The sequence below is a fragment of the Typopeltis vanoorti genome, chromosome 12 (assembly GCF_054136105.1).
Source record: "Typopeltis vanoorti isolate ZY-2024b chromosome 12, IOZ_Tvanoo_1.0, whole genome shotgun sequence".
Taxonomy (NCBI): Eukaryota; Metazoa; Arthropoda; class Arachnida; order Uropygi; family Thelyphonidae; genus Typopeltis; species Typopeltis vanoorti.
In genome coordinates, this window is record NC_143560.1 from 70,363,228 (window position 1) to 70,385,997 (window position 22,770).

A 22,770-nucleotide genomic window follows, 5' to 3' on the forward strand; every position below is an offset into this window, starting at 1 on the left:
GGCTACGCAACAATAACCACATTACAATAACCAAATCAGACAAAGGAAACGCAACTGTAGTAATGGATACAACAGAACATGAAAGCAAAATGCACACACTTCTCCAAGACCGGTCAACAGATGTAATTATAGATCGCGATCATACCAACTCACAAAAGAATAAGGTGTGCAAGTTATTGAACAAAGTCACTTCCTGGCCAAAAGAAACAGTCAACAAACTCAAACCCTTTCATGTTAAAACACCCAGAATATGTGGTCATCATTATCATCATACGTATCAAGGATTTAGGCCTAGTATGGCCTGTTCCGGCCTTAGAAGTCATCGTTGAATCGTTTAAGAGGACGTCCTGGTTTTCTTTTTCCTAATGGCTTGTACTTTAAGGCTTGTTTTGGTAATCTTTCGTTTTCATTCTTTGAACGTGTTCCATCCATCTATGTTTATATTTTTTAATTTTTTTAATTACTGGTTCTTGGTATAATTCTTTCATAATATCTTTGTTTCTTTTGTGATTAAATAGGGTATACTTTGCAGTTTTTCTCATAAACTTCATTTCTGCTGTTGTTAATCTTTGTCTTTTTGTTTTATTGTCCAGATTTCGCTTCCATACATTAAGACCGGTAGGACTATTGTATTGTATACTTTTAGCCTGGTTTGTTTTTGAACTAGGTTTGGTTTAAATATAGAGTTAATTACTCCTGTTATTTTTAAATATTTTGCAATTTTTATGTTTATATCTTTTTCATTTTCATAAGTGATCATACATACTAGGTAGTTAAATGAATTCACCTGTTCTAAGATCTTGTTATCTAATACTATTTTAGTTCTTGCTGGATCTTGTCCTTTAAAGGCCATAGTTTTTGATTTTTCCGTTGATATTATCATACCATAATCTTTGGATATCTCATTTAGATTTAAAATAGCTTTCTGTAAGTTATCTTCAGAATTTGTAATTATCATTTGGTCATCTGCAAAGAGGAGAGTGTTTAAGTTAACTGTAGGTGAAAGTTTAATTCCTTGATGTAAATTTTTACTCTATTTTATTATTATTTCATTTAAGTAGATATTAAAAAGAGTTGCTGAGAGGGGACATCCCTGTCAGACCCCTTGGTTTATCTCTCTTGTATATGATAGCTCATGATTTAATCTTATTTGTATTTGATTATTTTCATATATAGTTGTGACAGCTTTTAGGATATTATTTGGTATTTGTCTTTCTTTTAATATGTTAAATAATATGTTTCTTTTAACTTTGTCAAATGCTTTTTCAAAGTCAATAAATGCAATGTGTTTCTAAATTATAATCTCTTCTTTTCTCTATTATTAATTTTAGGCAGAAGGCTGGGTCTATACATGATCGACCTTTTCTAAATCCATTTTGTACCTCTAGAATAAAGTTTTCGGAATATTTCATTAGTTTGTTATTTAAGATTCTGCTGTATATTTTGTAACATGAATTTAGTATACTGATACCTCTATAGTTTTTAGGGTCATCTCTATTACCTTTCTTAAAGATAGGAATCACAATTGCTTTTTTCCATTCTATTGGGAGAATACCAGTTGAGTAAATTTTATTTAAAAATAATAAGAGTCTTCCTTTGAATCTTGTTCCTGTGTATTTATATAGTTCTGAACCTAGCTTATCTTCTCCAGGTGATTTTCCGTTTCTTGTTTCTTTCAGGATGATTTCCAATTCTTCTTCAGTTATTTCCTTTTCATTTTCGTTAATTGTTTGCCAGTTGTCTTTTTTAAAATATTTGTCTGTCCACAGTTCTGTGTAGTAATTTAGAAATTCTTCTAATTTCAATTCAGTGTTTAATTTTGTTTTCTTTGGTATCTGCATTTAGGTGTTTCAAAATCTTATATACATTGGGTCTTATTTTATATAAATCATGTTCTAAATTAGAAACAAATTTATTCCATGATTCTCTATGTCTTTTTCTGACTTCTCTTTTAGCTATGGCTCTTATTCTTTTATATTCTATTTCATCTTCTAATCTTTTACTGCTTAACCATTTGTGATAGACTTCTTTTTTCTTTTTGATTATTTCTTTGATTGTATCATTCCAGATCTTCAGTTTTTTTCTTTTATTGAATTTTTTGGTCTTTCCTAAGCTTTCATTTGCTGCTGCATTTAGTATCGTTTTTATATTAAGCCATTCTATTTCTATTTCTTCATTTTGTTTTATTTTATCTAGATATTGGTTAATTCTTTGTTCATATAGCCATTGTACATTTGTCATTCAATAGTCCAGTTTTATAAACAAATGTTTCAATTTTTCTTTCTGTTCTTGTTACTTGTAGCCATTTAGGTGGTAATCTTAATTTTATTTTAACAAGGAAGTGGTCACTGCTTATTTCATATCCTCTGTGAACTCTAACATCTAGTGAAAATTTTGATGTCTTTTCATTTAATATGAAGTAATCTAATATTGATTTCCATCCTCTTGCTGCCCAAGTATATTTATGTATGTCTTTATGTTTATAGAAGGAATTCATTATTTTTAGGTTATTATAAACTACAAAGTCAATCAATTTTTTACCATTTCTGTTTAGAGTGTGTTCTCCATGTATTCCTATATTATTATTAATTTTCGTGTTTCCAATTCTTGCATTTAAGTCTCCTGCTAAAATTATGTAATCATTTTTATTTATTTTATTATATATGTTTTGTAGCTGATTATAAAAATCAATATTATCCTGTTCTCTTCCTTCTTCTGGGGCATATAAACTAATTAATGTTAAATAGCCTCTATTATTCTTTCATTCCATAATTTATAATGTTTTAACTGTTTTGAAAGGGAGTTATGAATCCAAATCATGACTCCTGCTTGTGTTCTTTGGTCTCTGTTGACTCCACTGTATATCACATTAAAATTTTCAGTTCTTATAGTTCCTTTTAATTTCTTTTTTGTTTCAGTGATTACTGCTATTTTAAAATTTCTTTCATTTAATAACTGGTCTAATTCTATTTCTTTATATGCTATTCCTCTTACATTACAGTTTGCTATGTGTATTATATTTTGTCGTTTCCATTTTCGTTTTCCCTTTTCCATTCCAGGGTCGTTTCCCATAGATTCAATCTGATTATCTTTTTCTGTCAGCTTACAAGTATGGTTATGCTCTCCATGTCAGGGGACTAGCTTGACGATGGAATAGTTCAGTGGTAGGGCTGCTACCTTAAGGCTTCTGAACTCTCCTTTCCAAATTTAAACCCATAGGAGGAATAGGATATATTGAAGAGGAAAGGGTAGATTATAGAAGAAATATAGTAAGGTTTATAGAGAGAACATAGTTGTAAGGCCAGAAATGAAAAGACCCCATGGCCCTCGAGTACTCTAATAGTACAAGGGTCATAAAGTAAGAATAGTTGACTGATAAGGCCTTATAGGAAAGATTAAAGTAAGTGGGTCTTCCTCAAAGTAGAAGAAGGGGAGGATAGATCCAGTTAGAGGTCCATGGGAGTGCCGCTTCCCTTACAATCAAGATGATTGCCCCTTATGGCCCTGTTGGACCATGAGTCCTTATTCAGTATATTCGGACCACCCCCACCATACACACACACACACACGGTGGGCTCCCCTATCCGCCACCCAGTGGACGCGCTCTCTAGGGGTTACAGGGTCCCCTGAGAGCAAAACACCCAGAATATATGGTGCTCCTAAAATATACAAACAAGGTACATCTTTACGACCTATTGAAGATAGTATAAACAGTCCTACATATAAACTAGCTAAACATTTAGCCAAACTACTAACCACTTGCACAAACAATCTCCCTCTTTCCCTCTTTTGTTAAAAATTCTACCCACCTAAAAAGTATTTTAGAAAAATGCACCCTAAATAGTTCAGACCTAATGGTGAGTTTTGATATAACCTCATTATTCACTAATGTACCATTGACTGAAACACTTAACTTACTAAATTCACAATTACAAGCTAATATATTTCAGCTATTTAAATTCATAGTACAGGCAGGATATTTTACATGGAAAGGGAAAATATACAAACAATTAGATGGGACATCTAATTGTTTGTATATTTGACACAAGCTATGGGATTCCCCCCCTTTTCTCCCCCCCTTAGCCAACTTCTACATAGAACATCTGAAAAGCTAGCTATCAACACAGGTCTCTGGCTACGCTATGATGATGTGTTTGCTATTTGGCCACATGGCCCAGACACGTTGAATACATTTTTAGTGCATCTAAATAGCCAGCACCCTAAAATCCACTTTACAATGGAACTAGAAGCCAATGACTGCCTGCCCTTCCCAGACACACTGATCACGTCTTCCAGAAGGTTCCTTATCATTTTCAGTTTATAGAAAACCCACACATACAGGGAGATATTTACACAAACAATCACACCATCACCCTTCTCAACAATATGGTATCTTAAAAACACTAACCCATACAGCTAGAGCAATCTGTTCCAATGACATTGCTCTCACTGCTGAATTTTCTCACCTGCCTCAAACCTTCCTAACCAATGGCTATAATCCCCATATGATAGAAAAAATACTAAATGCTACCCAGAAATCCCCCACACTATCTACCACAGAAGACTACAACAAAACTATCACCATTCCATACATTAAAGGCACATCTGAAAAGATATCTAGGGTGCTTAACAAACACCAACTGCTCATCGTATGTGAAATTAGCAACTCTCATCCGTTCACCTAAGGACAGATTCACTCCTTTATCACATGCAGGAGTCTATGAAGTACCCTATTCTTGTCATCGAGCCTACTATGGACAGACAGGAAGAATTGTGGACATCCGCATCAGTGAACACAAAAAATATATCCGGCACTTTCGCTATGGCAAGTCGGGTCTGGCAGACCATGCTTTGGATATTCCGGAACACAGGATCAATTGTAAAAAAACAAAAGTGCTGCACAGAAGCTTCTACAAGTCAGTTTGTTCCTGGAATCAACAGATGCCTTAAAACACACTCCAAACCTTAACAAGTATGGCTGTATAAATCTACCAAAAAGATTTGGGAGACTGTCATCTTAAGACCAAATTAATATTTATTTTAATTTTATTTATTTTTATTTTGTTCAAAACTTTCAAGGACTACTATATTTTTTTCAAAACTTTGGACTACTATTTTTTTTTTTTTTTTTAACTTAGATGGCGCGTTTTAGGACATTAGTCTTGTGTTGTACGCTGCAATTACTTATTCTAATGCCCACTGTTACACCGAATTGTGGTTGTCTCTCATTTGTAACAAACTTTGTTTGTGTGCTCTGAAGATGCTGGATATAATATCAGCAAAAAATTAGCTTTTAAGTTAATAAATATTTAATAAATAAATATGCAACATTGAACTCAATGCTACAACTTCACCATATGAGGAAACTCATGTGGATGAGGAGGAAGTACTATAACTATTGCACAAACTGAATAAGAATTCTGCAATGTGAACTGATGAGATATCAGCACAGATGCTAAAAATGTGTTCAGCTGAACTGGCTATTCCCTTGACCAGGCTATATAATGTCTCAGAACAGGGAAGATTACACAGGAGTGGTAACAATATATGGTATCGAATTACACAAGGGTAATGCAAAGATCAATGTATCCAATTATCGACCGATCAGTATCTCAGGAGTAGTGGTGAAGATTTTTCAGAAGTCTGGTTAGGGCTCACATTCAGAAATGGGTTGACAAAGAATCTCTACTTTGCAATGAACAGCATGGGTTGACTAAGGGAAGGTCATGTTTGAGCAATTTGCTCACATTCTATAATAATGTTACCACTGAGTTAGAGAAGGGGGAATGGATACACTATGATACTTTAGGATTTTGCTAAGGCTTTTGACAAGATACAGCATGGTATTCTGTCATATGATACTGATGCATAAATTGGAGAATATGGGATTGGATTATAAACTATTGGCATGGATAAGAGGATGGCTGACTGACAGATCAGATATCAAAAAGGGGTATATGGAGGTGTGAATCTGCAAGATTCAAGGTAACCAATGGGTACCTCAAGGATCAGTCCTGGGTCCACTGTTATTAAATCTGTTCATTAATGACATTGGGAAGGATTTGACATGTAACATACAACTATTTGCTGACGATGCATAGATAGGTAGGTAGGGTAATCAGGAGTGCTGCAGATATGCAGAATGATTTGAATAGACTGGAATTGTGAGGTAAAGAGGACACCATATTACTGCTGAGAGAAAAAAATGAGAGTTGATTTTTGGAACTCAACTGCTGATATTTATGTCTTTTATATATATATATATAACATTTTAAAAGTTCAGTTGTGTTACAACAATGGCCAACAGAAAAACTCGTGGGTGAAGAAGACATGGTTGGAGAAGTTTTTAATGACTTCGTTATTTCTTAGTCTTTAATACAGAAAGGAAAAAGTTCTGAACCTTAAAGGAGATAAAAGGACAGAAGTGAAGATAACTGGTTTTATGCCTTTTAGAGAAAACTGGCAACTAAAATTGCAAGCTTTTGCGATTCCTTAAAAGGAAATGCTGTGGTGTTCAAATTAGGATTTCAGATCCACAAGTTTTATTTCCAACTCTATGGAAATAAATTTCTCAAATAAATTTGTTGGCAGCAACTTATTATCAAATAACTTGTGACAGTGTATGAGATGATATTTTAAAATTAAAAATTGTCAATTATGCAAAGAAACTAACATTTTTGAATGCTTTTAGAAGGAGCCTGAAAATTCATGTGCCACTTGTCTCTAAAAACTCACTCCTGGCGAGTGGATTTTTGGAGGCCTGCAAATTAGTATATTTCAATGAAAAACAAGAATATCCAATCACAGGAAGTCCCCATTTAATAATTCCTCTATTTACAAAGATTTGAATTAAAGAACATTTCAAAATCATATTAATTTGATTGTAAAATATGCAACTGTATTTAAACAATACATTTAGAATGTCAACATAGAGGCTATTCAACGTCATCCTCAACTTAGAGCAGAAAATCACTTACCATTAAGGAAAAAAATGGAAGTGATTCGATGCATCGAATCAGGTAAGCATCATTAAGATGTGTGTATAAAGCAATGAAGTTAATGCCTTCTACAGTTTCAAAAAAATAACCAGTGAAGATAAGATAAAGCATTCACATTCAACTGTTAATGCAAAAACGTCAAAGCATCATATTCAAGAAATGAAGTAAAGGAAAAAGTGAAAAAATTATTAGTATTGCAGATTGACGATATTAATCAAAATAAACATTCCTGTAATTCAAACAGTAATCATGGATAAGGCAAAGTCCTTATTTAAAATGAAATAAATGAAGATGATGAAAAAGTCATTCGTACTAAAAATCAATTTCATTTAAACACAATTTTATCTCAATTTATGAATGATTCACTTTACAAAAAGTTGGCTTGGAACCTAACCCCTTCAAAAAATAAGGCCTTCCTGTACTAATATCAGCACTATAGTTAATACAGTGCTTTCTAGATGTTCATTTTGTATTGCAAAATTCTTAGCAACAAACAAAGTATGGTGGCTAAACTTATATAATTCAAAAGGATTAATGTTACATCTATACAGTAGTGAGCTGCTAAAAATTTTGTAATCTAATCTCTAAATTTTTATTACTAGACAAATAAAACAGCATTGTATCAAAGCAAAAAATACTTTTTTTTTTTTGTAAACAACAGTTTAATTATAAATTTTAAATCAAGTGGTAGCCTAAGTCCTAAAACTGGTTTAGAATTCAACTAACCATTCACAAGAAATTGCAAATTGAGTGATTGAGTGTAGCTCACCACTGCCTAGGAAAAAATAAAATATGTAACGGAAATAATACTTAATGTAGGTGCTAACTTTTGCTTCAATGCTTATGCCCAAATTTTATGAAAGACAGTGATATCCTCAACTGGAAAACAGACCTATAAAAAATAATCAAATAGACTTAAAAATGAAAAATATTAATTTATTTTCATGTAATAACAGTACATTATTAAAAGATTTAGAGGCAGCAACAGAAGTGGAGAATTCTGATTTAAAAGTCGATTCTAGACAAACATTCATAACATTTTATAATCAAATGTTTTAATGGAAGTACTAGACATACTTGAAGATACTTATGCAGCTTACAAATGCAGAAAAATATAGAATTTTATTCAAGAACTCATATTTAACCCAATGTAATATGGCCATCATCAGGGGGAGAGGGAGCAACTTGTAACTACATTCAAAACATCATTCACGAGAATAAGCTCTTCCACTTTGCAAAACATCTTCGGAATCTCACTGTCCACACTAGTTCTTAAAATAAAAACCCGCACTGCCTTGAAAAAGAAAATCAAAGACCTATACCTGTCTAATAATGAAATTATGGTTTTGTTTGATATAGTCACCATATCTAAAAGAGACTTTTCAATTTTTGCAATCTGATTTTCCTGAAGACACACTTATTTAAATTCACCATCAATGCAGGCTATTTTACATGTTAGGACAAGTTGTTCAAATAAATTGAAAGAACAATCCTATCTTACCAGCTTTGGGTGATTATTTTATAAGCATCTAGAACATAACTCTTCAACACTATTCTTCCTAAATTTCGTATACAGTTCATTATGTTGACGTTGCCTTTAGAGGTCGGAATTACTTCAGTTCCTGGAAAAAAATAAACACTTTTCACTTTTGCATCAAGTTCATTACTGAACATGAATCTAACTGCCTGCCTTTTTTGGATACCTTAATCATTTGAAATCCTACGCCTCATGTTGAATTTTAAGTTTATTGAAAACCAACCTTTACTAGCAGATACATCTCAATTGTCTTCACACCTTCCTTCATTCATTGCAGGTATCATCAAAAGTCTCATACATAGAGTTCATGCAATATGTACTTCTGATTTCCTTTTGTTTAGGTGAATTAAATAAAATTAAAAGCAATCTGTCTAATGGTTACAACATAATTATCATTCAGAACATTACCAATAATCATCATCCATTGATCTGACTACAAATTTGATGTGAAAAGAATTTCAATACCCCTACCTTAAAAGAACCTCAGAATAGTACGAATTCTTCACAAATTCATTCTTACACCTCTTCAAACCAGCTTGGAAACTGTCTTCTTTCTCACCATCTACAAAAGACTGGTCGCTCTGCTTTGATTAAAATCCAAGAATATCAAGACTATATTGCATTTTGAGAATCTGACAAGTCCAGCCTTGTTTCTCATGCTGCTAACACTAACCACAGATTTCTTTGACACCAAGCAAAGATTTTTCATTCCAGCAGGTTCAAATTTGATGGTCTTTTTCTTAAAACATGTGAAATGCTACAAAATTGTCTCTAAACCTTAACCACTGGCTGTATGCCAATCTCCAAGTTTTAGGAAGTGGTTACTATTAGCGATCCATAATTTTTTTTTTTTTTTTTTTTCTGGTGTTGGTTTTAGGTTATTTAATCTGCACAAATTTTTACAGTTGTTCCTTTGAACTCTTATTCTTATGATTCATGTTTTCAATGTAGTTACCAATCTTTCTCCCTGATGATGTCCACGTTACACTGGATGTAATATCATTTTTTTTTTCTACATGCATAAGCCATAAGTATCTATAAATATAAAATTTAATAACTAATCAAAAATTTAAAATTTAATTTACAATTTTTAATTTAAATTGTAATGCAATTTAAAATGGCATAACAAAATATTAAAACATTAAAAAAAGTTAATATAGAAGAGTTGCCAGTCTTCTATATTAACATTGATTGGAAATCATTGGAAATATAGCAGGAAATTAAGATTTTATTTAACCACAGTTCATCATGAAAATTAGTAGCTTCCCATATTTCTATGCCATTTTCTTTTTTTAAAACAAAGTCCTACAGAAATTCCCATGCACATATTGAGAAACAATTAAATTAAACTCTCTGCTGCACCCCCCCCATTTTACTTTAACATTTCAACTTTTAAAATATGTGGAAATTTGTTATCTTTTTATTCATTCATTCATTCACAAAACACACCTTTGTTGTGCTGTTCTGAAAGAAATACTCTGTGCTATTTTTACCTTCTTTTCAAATCAAAGACAGAACCACATTAGAAAAATGAATCAGAAACATCAGTTGCACGCAATACTTTTGGGGAATAAAGCTTTCACAATCCACCATGTAGATAAGCTTAGGTGTTGACATCATTCATCTCTTTTAAATCATATTATAATAAAAAAACAAATAATATGAAGAGATGTTAATTGATTTATACTTTGCTGGGTTTCAAACCAGCATTTGCAGAGCACAACTACTTGATACAATACAAATATGACAATAAGTAAATGAAACAATTCAAATTATAATGACCTAACGAGCAAAATGACCAAAAGATGTTGTATAGAGGTTTTTACAGTTTTTAGGCTAATGCTTGTCAAACTCTGGAGGTATAAAAATTTTGTAGTGGCTAAACTGCAAAATTCAGAAGGTCTGGTCAGAAGGACAAATTCCAGATAACTGGAGTAGAGCTCTCGTAGTCCCCTTCTATGAAAAGGGAACCTATCAGGTAACAAAAAAAGTTTGTGGTTTTCGGTAGACTTTGCTACAATGACTCATTTTATTTGGTACTGGTTTGCAGAGCATAATTGTTTATGTGCATCGTAAAGCACAGATACGTGTCAGCCAATCAGTGCATCCTAACTTTGGCGTGTAGTTTTTTTTCTGTGACTTTGAATCCTTGTAAAATGTCAGTTGAACCTAGTGTAATTTGGGCTTGTTTGCTTTACAAATTTAAACTCGGTTCGAAGACTTCAGAAGCGTCCCAAGATGTGTGTGACATTTGGAAAAGATGCAGTAGCAGAACATACTGCACAGAAATGGCTTAAAAAATGTTTCTGGTGACGAATCACTTGAAGATGGACCATGTTCAGGAAGATCCTCCATCATTGTTAATGAAGAATGACATGTCGCTGTTGAAAATAATTAAAGTTTAACATGTCAAGAACTTTCACAAAATGTTTAATGTGAGTGGTGAAAAAATTCATTTACACTTGCATTAACTGGGAGAATCGTGAAAGCTAAGCAAATGGATCCGACATACATTATCAGATGACAATAAACTTCAAAGGCTATCAATTTGTTCTTCACTTGTTTCATGTCATAATAATGAGCCATTTTTGGATTATTAGCTCACTTGTGATGAAAAATGGATCTTGTACTCTAACAGGAAGCAAACTTATCATTGGTTGTTACCAAATGATTCAGTACTGCATACTTCTAAGGCACCACTTCATCCTCAGAAGACTATGCTTTGCATGTGGTGGACTGAAGCCAGTATTGTCCACTATGAGTTTCTTGCTGTGGGCCAAACAATTACGGCCGAGATCTACTCAATGCAACTTGAGCATGTGCAGGATGCGTTACTTCAGAAACAGCCAGGATTAGTTAATCAGAAAAAAAGTGACATTCTTACAAGACAACACAAAACCTCATACTGCAAAACTTATCCATGAGAAGATTTGTACTTTAGGATGGGAGATACTTCCTCCATATTCTCCTGGCATTTCTCCAAGCGATTATCACTTTTTTTTTTGGCATTATATAATCACACGTGAAATAGACAGTCTCACAATAAAAAAAAAAACAGAGATTGCTAGGTTTATTACATCTAAACACAAAATGTTTTATAAAAGCGGAATTTATAAACTTGTACATCTCGCTGGGAAAAAAGTTGCATTATGAAGTACAATTTTAGTGAATAAAACATTTTATGAACATTTCTGCAGTTGTTTAATTTTTATTATGAAAAACTGCATGAACTTTTTTGATTACCATATAAAACTTAATATCAGAATTGCAAAAGAATTTCTCTACTGGGGAATTCCTGGTAAGATTTATGCAAACATACTTGAGAAAAGGCTAAGAAAAATCGTAGAAGAGGAGTTTGCAGACAAATAAGTTGGGTTCAAATCAAATAGCAGTAAGGATCAGATTTTCACTTTACCACAAATAGTTGAGAAATCACGAGAATATAACAAGGATCTGCACAAGTTTTGCAGCTCTGGAAAAAGCATACATGGTATCTAGAGAGAAGCTTTTCAAAACACTACACTATGGGATAAATGAAATATTATGCAGTGCAATACAGTCTATATTTAAGTTATTAGTCAGAAGTTAGAACTGAATGAAATACAGGAAAAGGTCTGATGTGAAATCAAGTGCAAGATAAGGATGCACATAATCTATTCATTCATCAAATTAGAAATAAAGCACTGGATCCAAAATTAGAGACCACAGATATGAGTTCTGAGAAAAATTAGAGGCCTGAACAGATGGCATCAATGGTAGAATCATATTAAAAATGAAGACATTAGAAAGGAACTTAACATTGTTTGCATTCAAAAATGTGTAATCTACAATGGTACAATCACTTAAACGGAATGAGAAAGGAAAGGTTAACAAAACCAGTGTCTGATACAAAGATCAGGAAAAAAGACCCAGCAATGTAAACTTGATCAAGCAGTGTTGTCATAGTAGCCTGTATATCCATTGAGGATACATATTAGGAAATTGATGATGTAAGACATTCACAGCATCATGCTTTAGAGTTTGGACAATGTAGTCTTCATGCAATGTTAACTAGACTGTTGGAGGCATCAGTGCAACTATTACCGTGAATGAACTCTGGTTATCTGGCATTTGTGATCAGTGAGCTCACCCATGGAAATTTAGTATAAGCAATACTTTGCACATGCTACTTCTATAGCTTTTCTTGTAAGACTTAGTCCCCCCCTTTTTTTTTGTGAAAATTCATGGTGTCACAGGACAATGTTCTACTTTGGACAACTGCCTCTAATATATCCATTCATTTTTTTTTTTTTTAAATATATTGTTTAATACAGCTGTGCTGGAGAAGTTCTCCTCAGAAGCGCAACTTATTATCAGCCCTTTCACGTTAAGCTCTGCTCTCCATGCAATATTATTTCAAACTGAATGTGGTGTTTATAGCATTTGTAACAAGATGTGTATTTTGGAAGTAGTATACAAGAAAAGACAAAAGTTAAGAATTTTATGATAGGTATAAATAACAGTTATATTAAAAAAGATCATGAAAAAACTGAACTGAAAAATGAAAAGGTGCTGATGTCGATAAAAATTCTTAGCTACTCAAGGGATATCATCAGAATGTCAAAGAATGCTGAGATCTCAGCTAAATTGATAAAAAGCAAATTTATCAACTCTCTAATGGGAGAACTTAATATTAGGAGAACCTTAAAAGTTGTGAGAGCCACTGTAGCTCAGCTGATATCGATGAGGCCCTTTAGTTGGAAAAATCCTTATCAGGGCTTTTGAACTGAAAGTGAGTTGGATGGTCTCATATACAGGTACAAAGATTTTTCTTCCTGGAAATTGGTTTCTCATCTCCTGTAATAGGCAAACCAGCCACCCAGGAGAAGATATGGAATTTATAGACATAATACGCTGGCCTCATAAGATTTAGTTGCTCTGGCCAGTGGAAATGCTCTATTATTGATATGTCCACCAAGCAACTTAAAATCTTTGTTTACAGCAATGATATATCAGCAGCAAATCATGCACTTTAGTTTGAAGACTATGTACATTTTAACAACAGATAGTTTCAAACAATTTTTTTTTCTTTTCAGGAAAGAATGGAACAAAATAAGCAATGTCAATATTTTAAATTCAGATTAGTGTTTCTTTTCATTTTCCAACTTGGTCTTTAGCAGCATACAGTGTTTCCATTGGTAAGTGTAACATGATGTTCAAAGAGAAACCAACAATGCAGGATTTAGATTTCTTTCTCATACACCACACTTGACTGGATTTACTTAAAGAATATTTTTTTTTTTAAATGACATCATCTGCAAAGAATTCATCCATGAGCGCATGGAAAATGACCTTCTCTTTTTCAATGTCATAGTGGTTAGTGTCACTCCTGAGGATGGGTGAACTTAATAAGCAATGCTAACATGTAACCAAATTGGTTTGGTAACCCATAAAGATTAAGATGTCTTAAGATCTGTTCATTTCAAGGAACAGAACATTACTAGAACTTTGTGAACAAGTTTGGCAATTATAAATGAATTAAAGATTTTCACACATAGATCACCTGTACTGATCGAATTTCACTCTTAGTCAACCCACACAATACAAGTGCAAAAAACTGATTGAGTGCATCAATGAAGCAATTTTGGATTCAGCACAAATGCACTTAGTGAATACAGGCTAGAACAAGGGAATAAAAATACTCAAAGCAGAGATAATAGTAGTAGTATAGGCAATGAATACTACAAGAGAAAATAAAATGAACTATTGAAGTGAATCAGTATTTTTTTAATTTGCACTCCCCCACCCACACACAAGGCTATTTGCAAACCTACAGTACATTTTGTATCATGGTTGTATCTTTATTTTTACGTAGTTCAGAATCCTTGTTGTATAGACCAAACATGGAACTTTTTCGAGCCACTTCAGACCTCCTATAGTGGGTGAAGTGGTCTCACACTGGATGATGAAATTCAGTTCCCACCCATCTAAAGACAGTTACAAACATCTATGACCACGGTGTTATTTGAATCCACAGCCTGTTGGCTGTAGAACAGGTATGCTAACCACTCAGCCAACTAGGCTGGCATGACAACTTATACAGAAAAACATCTCAGTTTGGTCTCTAGAGCAGAGATCCAAATTATCCAATTCTTACAACACCCACCATACTAAATATATATGTTTATAACTTTACCTTTCATGGAGAGGACTTCATATTCAAAAACAATGCATTAAAGAGGAACATTCTAAATGATCATTATCAGAAGTAACATCTATAAGCTTCAATCAAGAGATTTTTCAATAAGAAATGAATGAAAATGGGAGGTTGCATGCATGGTATCAAATAAACTCAGGTATATAGATATTTATTAAGTAAAATGTTTTATTTTTTATTAACACTTATTTAATTCTAATTTTTTTAAACTTCACAGAAAAACTATAACAATAAAGTTTTATGCATTCATTTTAGTCATACTAACATTCTTCTATGTTATCTGGTTGACCTATCTTCAGATGAAGATGATATGCCTCGAAGGCCTGAAGAAAGAGGCTTTGACAATCCTAATGATGAAGACAAGAAACATAAATCTAATAGAAAAACTTAGGTGTTGGACGATGTTATTCACAACTTATTTATAACAATATTACAACACCATATGAACAAAATTATATATAAGTTGATTAACCTGCTTATATTTTTTTTGCTGGATTTCGTACTAGCATCTTCAGAACACACTACATGTTACCGTTAACATGCGACAATGAGTAAGTGAAAGAATTCAAACAGTAACAAAGAAAAGATCTAAAGATCTTCTGTTACCAACCTAAACAGCAAACACACCAAAATTCACTTCACAGCAGAAAAGAATCTAATAACTGTTTGCCTTTTCTTGACACATCAGTCATTTGGCTTTTAAATAGTTCACTTTTTCCATTTATAGAAAGCCAACACTCATGGGAAGATATTGAGCTAGGGCTATTTATTTTAATGATGCAGCTCTTTCCACCAAACTTAAATATCTTTTCCATACTTTTCTGCCCAATGGCTATAACTCCTATAAAATAGATAAAATACTACATGGCTCTCTTACTTACCCTTCTCAAACACACAAGATCAATATACTACTATTCCTATTCCCTATGTCTGAGATACATCTGAAAAGATTATTATTATTATTATGTAAGGTGCCTCCATGGAGTCAAAAGACTCATCGCGGGAGACCCAACATTGACATACTAACCGTTATTCACACAATACCTGTCATAGATGAAGCATTCACAACCACCTCTGGCAATGCATTCCACCCATTTACAACCCTCCAAGCAAAAAATCTAGTCCTAACACCCTTGTTAACCACACTCTTACACAATCTCCAGGGATGACCCCTTGTTCTCTCCCTTCCTTCACTGGTCTTAAAAAGGTTATCAGTATCAATCCTATAAAACATAGCCAAACTTATATGACCTTCACACCACATGTTAAATTATCAACTCTGATCCACTCTCCTAAGGATAAACTCCATTCCCTTGAGTTTATCCTCATAAACTCCAGGCATATGCCAAAGTGTATGAAGTTCCCTGTGACGTGGCCTATGGACAAACAGGAAGATCTGTTAACATCTGCCTTGGAGAACATAAAAAATACATTCACTAAGATCATTATGGCAAGTCTGGACCGGCAGACCATGCTTTAGACACACAATCACATAGGATTTGATGGAAGAAAATCAATGTGATATACGGAAGTCGTTACAGGTCAGAAAGATTATTTTTAGTCAGCCATGGCAATTAAGCATTCTCCTAACCTGAACAAGCATGGTTGCATTAATATGCCAAAAATTTGGAAGACTGGTATCATATGATCAACTCCTACATAGCGGAAATACTTCTTTTTTACAACATTAGAGGGAGCGAAATTAGGAATTTAGATCTTTTGTCCATTGTTTCACTTACTCATTGCCGTGTGTTAACTGTAACATGTAGTGTGCTCTGATAATGCTGGTTTGAAATCCAGTGAAATACAAGTTAGTTTGGTGCTATAATACCATTATAATATATCCAAAAAAAGCAGCAGCACAAATTCAGAACAAAGAGCACTTTTAATTTGAGAAAGAACAAAGAAATCATCATCCTCAAAGCAGACAAAGGCAATGTCAGTCATGAGGATAGACAAAGCAGATTACACGTCAAAGATTTCGTTATTGCTTTCAGGCTCTTCCACTTATGCTTCCTTAGACTACAATACTACTTAGGCCAATCATAAGAGACCAATTCATATATAACAAACTCGCCTGGCCAACAGATTTAAAGAAATGCCAAAATCCATGCATCCTTTAACTCCACAACTATATGGGGCTCCAAAAATTCACAAAGCTGGTATACCCTAAGATATCATCACTGCACACATAGGGTCCAGTTAGGCCTTTATCCTGCTTTTTAAACTTAGTCTTTGATTAGTGTCTGTATGCAGGTAGTGTGTATATCTTTGTGCCGAAAAAAAGCATTGATCAAAATTGCTCACCTATACACTTATTATATGGGCACCTTTTTGTTAAAGAACCAAATCTGACATATGGACTCCTTCATAAAGAACTCTTCGCATTTTGTCCAGAACCTATCTTAGATTTCCATCATGATATCAGACATCCTCATATCTAGACACTGTTTCTTTGTTCACCAACATCCCTGTAGATGAAGTTATAGAGCTTATGAACGATCTGTTCCCATCCTGATATCTCTAAGATATTCACACATTGCCTCTACTCAAATTACTTTACATGGAATGGCCAAACTTTCAAACAGCTTTTTTGACCTTCCTATGGTCCTGTTTCCAACGTATTCATGGAAAATATTGAAAAACAATTTGTAAGTCAGCCTACCTTAAATTAATTCTGATGAATAAAAGTATAGTTTGATCACAGATTGAGAGAACCTTCAACACTTCTACGCATGGCAGATGGTGGTGAACCCATTCCATTAATAGGGTAATAAATCCATTTCATGGGCTGAGTGTTTTTCATTACAAGTTGGAAAATTAGCTTTTCTTTTATGAACATTCTAGTTTTTGAAGTGCTAACTATTTTGCTTGTATAACAGTTGGAAAATTTTATGTATAAAGCACATAATTTCACGTGTTCATGACAAATTCATATATCCCATATTCTTTTCTCCTCTTCAACATGAATCGACTCTTCTTGGCACTCTGCTAGCTATGGTAACCATGAGCAGACTATACACAATATCTTCATCATCTGGAAACTGATGTCACTAATGTAAACAATTTTATCTCATCAACTTTTCCAGAAAATGAAATTCACCCTGGAATTAGAAACTAGCAGATGACAATCCTTTCTATGTGTTTCAATTGCTAAAATTGTTGATAATGGTCACACATTTGATGTATATATACTGGTTATTACTTCATTAATTTTTGCTGCACCACTTATTTCTCCACATTTCTTAAGATTCCATCTTAAGAAATGTGGAGAAAATTAATGAAGTACAACTTCTACTACAGGCATTTATAAAAACTCATTCAAAAATTGCATTTCTCCAATCCCACTCCACAACAAAATCATGATATTCACTACAGACTGAAGTTTCTTTCCTTACATTGGTAAAGTAAATGTTTAATAAATACTAGTGCCTACATTAGTTACTGCAATTTTTTTTTAATCAAAAGAAGTTATAAAGAGTCGTTTGAACAGTTTTAGTTTTTTTTCTTATCGGCATAAATTCTACGATAACGAGCAAAATGACTCTCCAGAACTCGGCAAACAAGCATTCTTCGATTAAAATCTGGATCCATATCCATTACTTGCTGCTTAAGCGATTCTAAACTGAGAAATATTCCATCCAGTTCTTTGACGGTTATTTCCTTTGGAACCTCATCTTCACATTCCATTTGTTCGTTGTCTTCCTATGTGCACTGTTCAATTTCAAGAAGATCGTTGTCTGTCACTGAAATCTTTTGAATCCAATAATTCTTTAACATCTTCTGCATCAACACCATCAAAACCGAGGCCTTCACCAATTGCAACAATTTCTTTGACCACGTTGTTAACAGGATTTTGAAAACAACCTAAGTCATTAGCGCATTCTGGCAGAAGGCTTTTCCAAACAGCTTTCATGCAACTAGAAGACACTTGCTCCCACGAGTAACGAATGTTCTTAAGTATGTATTTAATGTTAAATTTTTTCCAAAATTCATGGAGCGTAATCGCATTTTCTCCCGTTGTTGTTTCTACTGCCTTTGAGAATGTCTTTTTAAGAAAATAGGTTTTGAAAGTTGCAATGACTCCCATGTCCATAGGTTATAACAATAATGTTGTATTTGGTGGGAAAAATAAAACTCTCACATTCTCACACAGATCATTAAGAGAATTTGGATGACCACGAGGCTAGCAACCTCGTGGTGTGAGCATGATTTTGCATGGTAAATTTAAAGACGCATTAATCAAAACTCTCGGCGCATATATCAAGGGATTGCCGTAATTAATTTCGCCGCGATAATCAAATCCGCATTAAGCAAGGGATACCTGTATTTCATATAGGTTAAAGTTTTCAGATAAAACAGAGCATCTTATAGATATTGCTAACAACAGAAAAAACAACTTCTCTTCAATGAGACAGGAACCTGAATGCATCAAAGGTTACCTGTTGTTGGTTAGCTTATCATTTCTTTTTCTCTCTCTCGTTCTAACACACAATACGACAATGATTGGAACAAAAACTCCATGCCCAGCTTAGAAAACAACCATCTGTTTCATCAGATAAAAGAATCGACCACAATAATCTCTTCACATGACATGCTTAATAAGAACCAAGGAATAATTCTTTGTGACATTAGAAAATTTCTCATTAGATCCTTTCAGACACCAGATTTCAACTTTTCAGCAGATCACCTACAAACAATGCTGGTGAACTAGTGCTACCTACCACATTTCTGGGCGTTTACATTATTCATACTGTAATGGTTCCTAAAAACTTTGCTTAGTAGTGTTTCAAGTTATGGTTTCCAACGTTGCATTTATAGTTTTCTTCATTTAACTAAACAAAGCAATAGTTTTTAGTGGCAAAACTAGTAGGTCAGTTAATTTCTGTAGTTATCTTTACAACCAATACAATCCAATTATTCTCTACTATATCTATTATACCACTTTTTAACTATTGTATTTATTTTTGTGTTATGCAATCTGATATAACCAGGACAACAAACAGTGATATCATACTGAGATGGGAGTGCAGGAAGTCAACTTCAAGTGCTACCCAAAGTGGACGAACCATACCACTTCAAGTATAGTATTCAGTTTTAATTGAACAGGAATGTATTGTTTGGTATATGTGCAGTGCTGGTGTTGGTTACAAATGCAATATCAACAGAACATATTCAATAACCTATTCTATCAATACAATTTTGGAATTCGAGTTCCAGCATCGGAATAAGAACAAACAGTATGCTTATTGGGCAATTCAAAAACAAGTACTTTTTCCCTATGGTCAAGCAGAAAGGGCTTCCACTCTAGTACATTCAAATTTCAATACATGTGAATGTTTTTAAACATCTTAAATGATATCATGTGATCATGCTAAACCATAATCCATACTAACTCCCTGAAGTGGCTTGAAAAAGTTCCAAGTTTAATCCAAGAGTAGTTCACAAATTATCCCCCCCCCTCACCAAATAACAAATCATGCACTATGAGGTGTCAATAATAATAAAAATACCCGATCCATTAAGTGGGCATGCAGTCATAACCGAATAAGTCGTATGCGTGTGCATGTGAGAGATTTATTACTTGCTTCTAACTAGATGCATGACAATGACCGCTAGCTAGATATCCAACCAGTCCAGGAATTCTAATACATTATAGAAAGACAATTAAGTAAACCATTTCGCAAAATGTAAGTTCTACAAAGCATTAAATCAAAACTACACATTTTCATTATTCTCTAAGTCATTATTTGTAATTACTGAAAACGGCAACTTAAACAAAAAAAAAAAAAAGGAAATTACTTTTTATTCAATTTTGAATAAGAAAGCGTATGTCACTGCTCCCAGTTTTGCTGTAAAATTTGTCAATTTTGAGAGTTGAACTGTAATTACAATAAATCTTGTACATCATCTTTCTTCCCAAATTTCCGTTATATCATTTATTATTATTTTTTTTTTTAAGATGAAAAATAAACAAGCACAAAATACATTTGATTTCTTTTGACTCTTATCATCGGAAACCGAAAAAGCAAGTTAGGTTTAGCAATTGTCCCCTGGATACAAACGCAGAACAATGGGACAATTTTACCTATAGTACACGAATATTTTTAATTGCAACAGATAAAATAAAATAAAAGGAAAATAAAAAAAATTTTAATCGTAATCCACTATTTAAATTATTATGCATGGCATGGCAGTACAACTTAAAATCAGATCCACCAGAATATCACCTTTATGAATAACATACCTGACAACGTTAAAATTGTTGACACGTATATGCATACACAACCTTTTTGAGAAGCGAGTAAATTCGTAAACGGCACATTAATATTTACTCATTGCTTTATTACAATTAACACATACCAGAAGAACAAAATGGCCTCGATCACATTACCCACTCAATACAACGAAACATATTGTTACATGAGGGAAACCGGCAAGGACCAATCACAACATTGGATACAAATAGAAATCCAGCTCCTCTGTCAAACATTTGATTTAATAATTTAATAAATATTTTAAATGAAAATGTTATTATAATATAATAAAAGTCCATAATTTGGAACAGTAATGAAGTTTAATTAATTATTAAGAACAAACATTGTCGTAATTCATTTGGTATTAAAATTACATTCAGAATTCTATACGTAATTACCAAATAAGCAGTACGAAATATCTTCTTCCTCTTCTTCACCTATCTGAACCTATAAGGTTTTTTGCTGCATAACCAACTTGACCATTACGTACTTTCATGAACTCTTGAATTCCACTCCTGGATTCCCATCTCAGCTAAGGATTTTTGGACATCACTCGCAGGTAAAGAATTTTTTCCTAGATGATCTTTGACTCCATAGGGTCTAAGGGTATTAATAATATTATTATTAGCCATTAATATTACTATCCGCGTTATACATCTGATTCGCTTGGATGAAAAGAGAATGCTTTTTAAGCCATTCTCTCCTCGCCCATTCTTTCCAAATGCCCAAGTCATCTCAATCTCCATGCTCTAATATAGATACCCAAATTAAAAATTGACTGTTAAATGGAGGCGGACACAGTGGTGTAGGCTCGTTTCTGGTGTGCACACATTTAAATTGAAAAAAATATATTTTATGGCTGTGTATTTCTCAGTTAAGTGCTTCTTTGAAGTCAAGCGTGTTTATCTTGTGTCGAGTATTTATGCATTTGACATAATTGGTATGTATTTGGTATCAGATTGTATGATTAGGAATCGTTGCAGCTAAGCCAATCTCGCTATTGTGACAGCATGTGGCTATTAAACCTTCTCTGAAGCTACGTATGTAAATCTTTGTATTAGATATTTTTGGTTATTCATGTAATGATGTGTTTCGTGAAACATTTCGAGAATAATATGCTATAGTGATCGCGTTCTTGTTGTTAAGCCTAATACTGTCATTCTCTGAGCATATATACTGGATGTTAAATGAACATTATTGATTATAAGTGTATAATACTGACATAATTATTTCAAGCAACGTATGTAAATTTTGTTAGGCATTTTTATTGTTTAATGTTGTATGTGTAATGATTTGTTTGATGAAGCATTTTCGCCAATCTTACAGTTTTTTTTTTAAGAAGTTAGAGGCATGGTACTTTAAAGAATCCCAATATGAGTATTTTATTTTAATTCTAGTTCAGAACTCGATATGATAACAAGATCACAGACAATTTGTTTGAAAGGGCACAATCACACACCTAATATATTATCTGCTTTTAATAAATTACTTGCTAGTGAAAGTTTGGTGGATGTAACATTATCGTGTGAAGGAATGACCCTTAAGGCTCACAAAATAGTACTATCTGCAAGCAGCACTCTTCTCCGTTGTGAAGACGCATGCAAATATCTGTCCGTGTGTGTGTGTGTTGGCTTTCTAAATATAGAGACTTTCATTGATTCAGATGGCTTGGTGAGTGTTTAACATCTAGGAAACAGAGGGAACTATTTTCTTCAATCTCCATGGTCAAATTGATGTCTTGATGGAGGTTGTTTAAGTGGTTGAGAAACCTGTGAAGATTCG

At 33.4% G+C, this 22,770-nt stretch overlaps 1 protein-coding gene across 4 annotated transcripts in view; it reads right to left on the reverse strand.

The window, feature by feature from the left end:
- Positions 1–21,133, reverse strand: part of LOC150100871 (nuclear receptor coactivator 5-like) — a 201,805-nt gene extending 180,672 nt beyond the window's left edge. For 2 of the 4 annotated variants that reach the window (XM_090401698.1, XM_090401693.1), the window contains exons 1-2: positions 20,979–21,133; positions 7,826–7,890 (exon numbers count right to left, since the gene is read on the reverse strand). The gene's annotated coding sequence lies outside the window, so the exon portion shown is untranslated. Of the gene's footprint in view, positions 1–7,724; positions 7,891–14,996; positions 15,079–20,978 lie in introns of all 4 variants that reach the window. The other 2 variants (XM_090401694.1, XM_090401695.1) reach the window with 2 other exon arrangements.
- Positions 21,134–22,770: the final 1,637 nt, after the last annotated feature.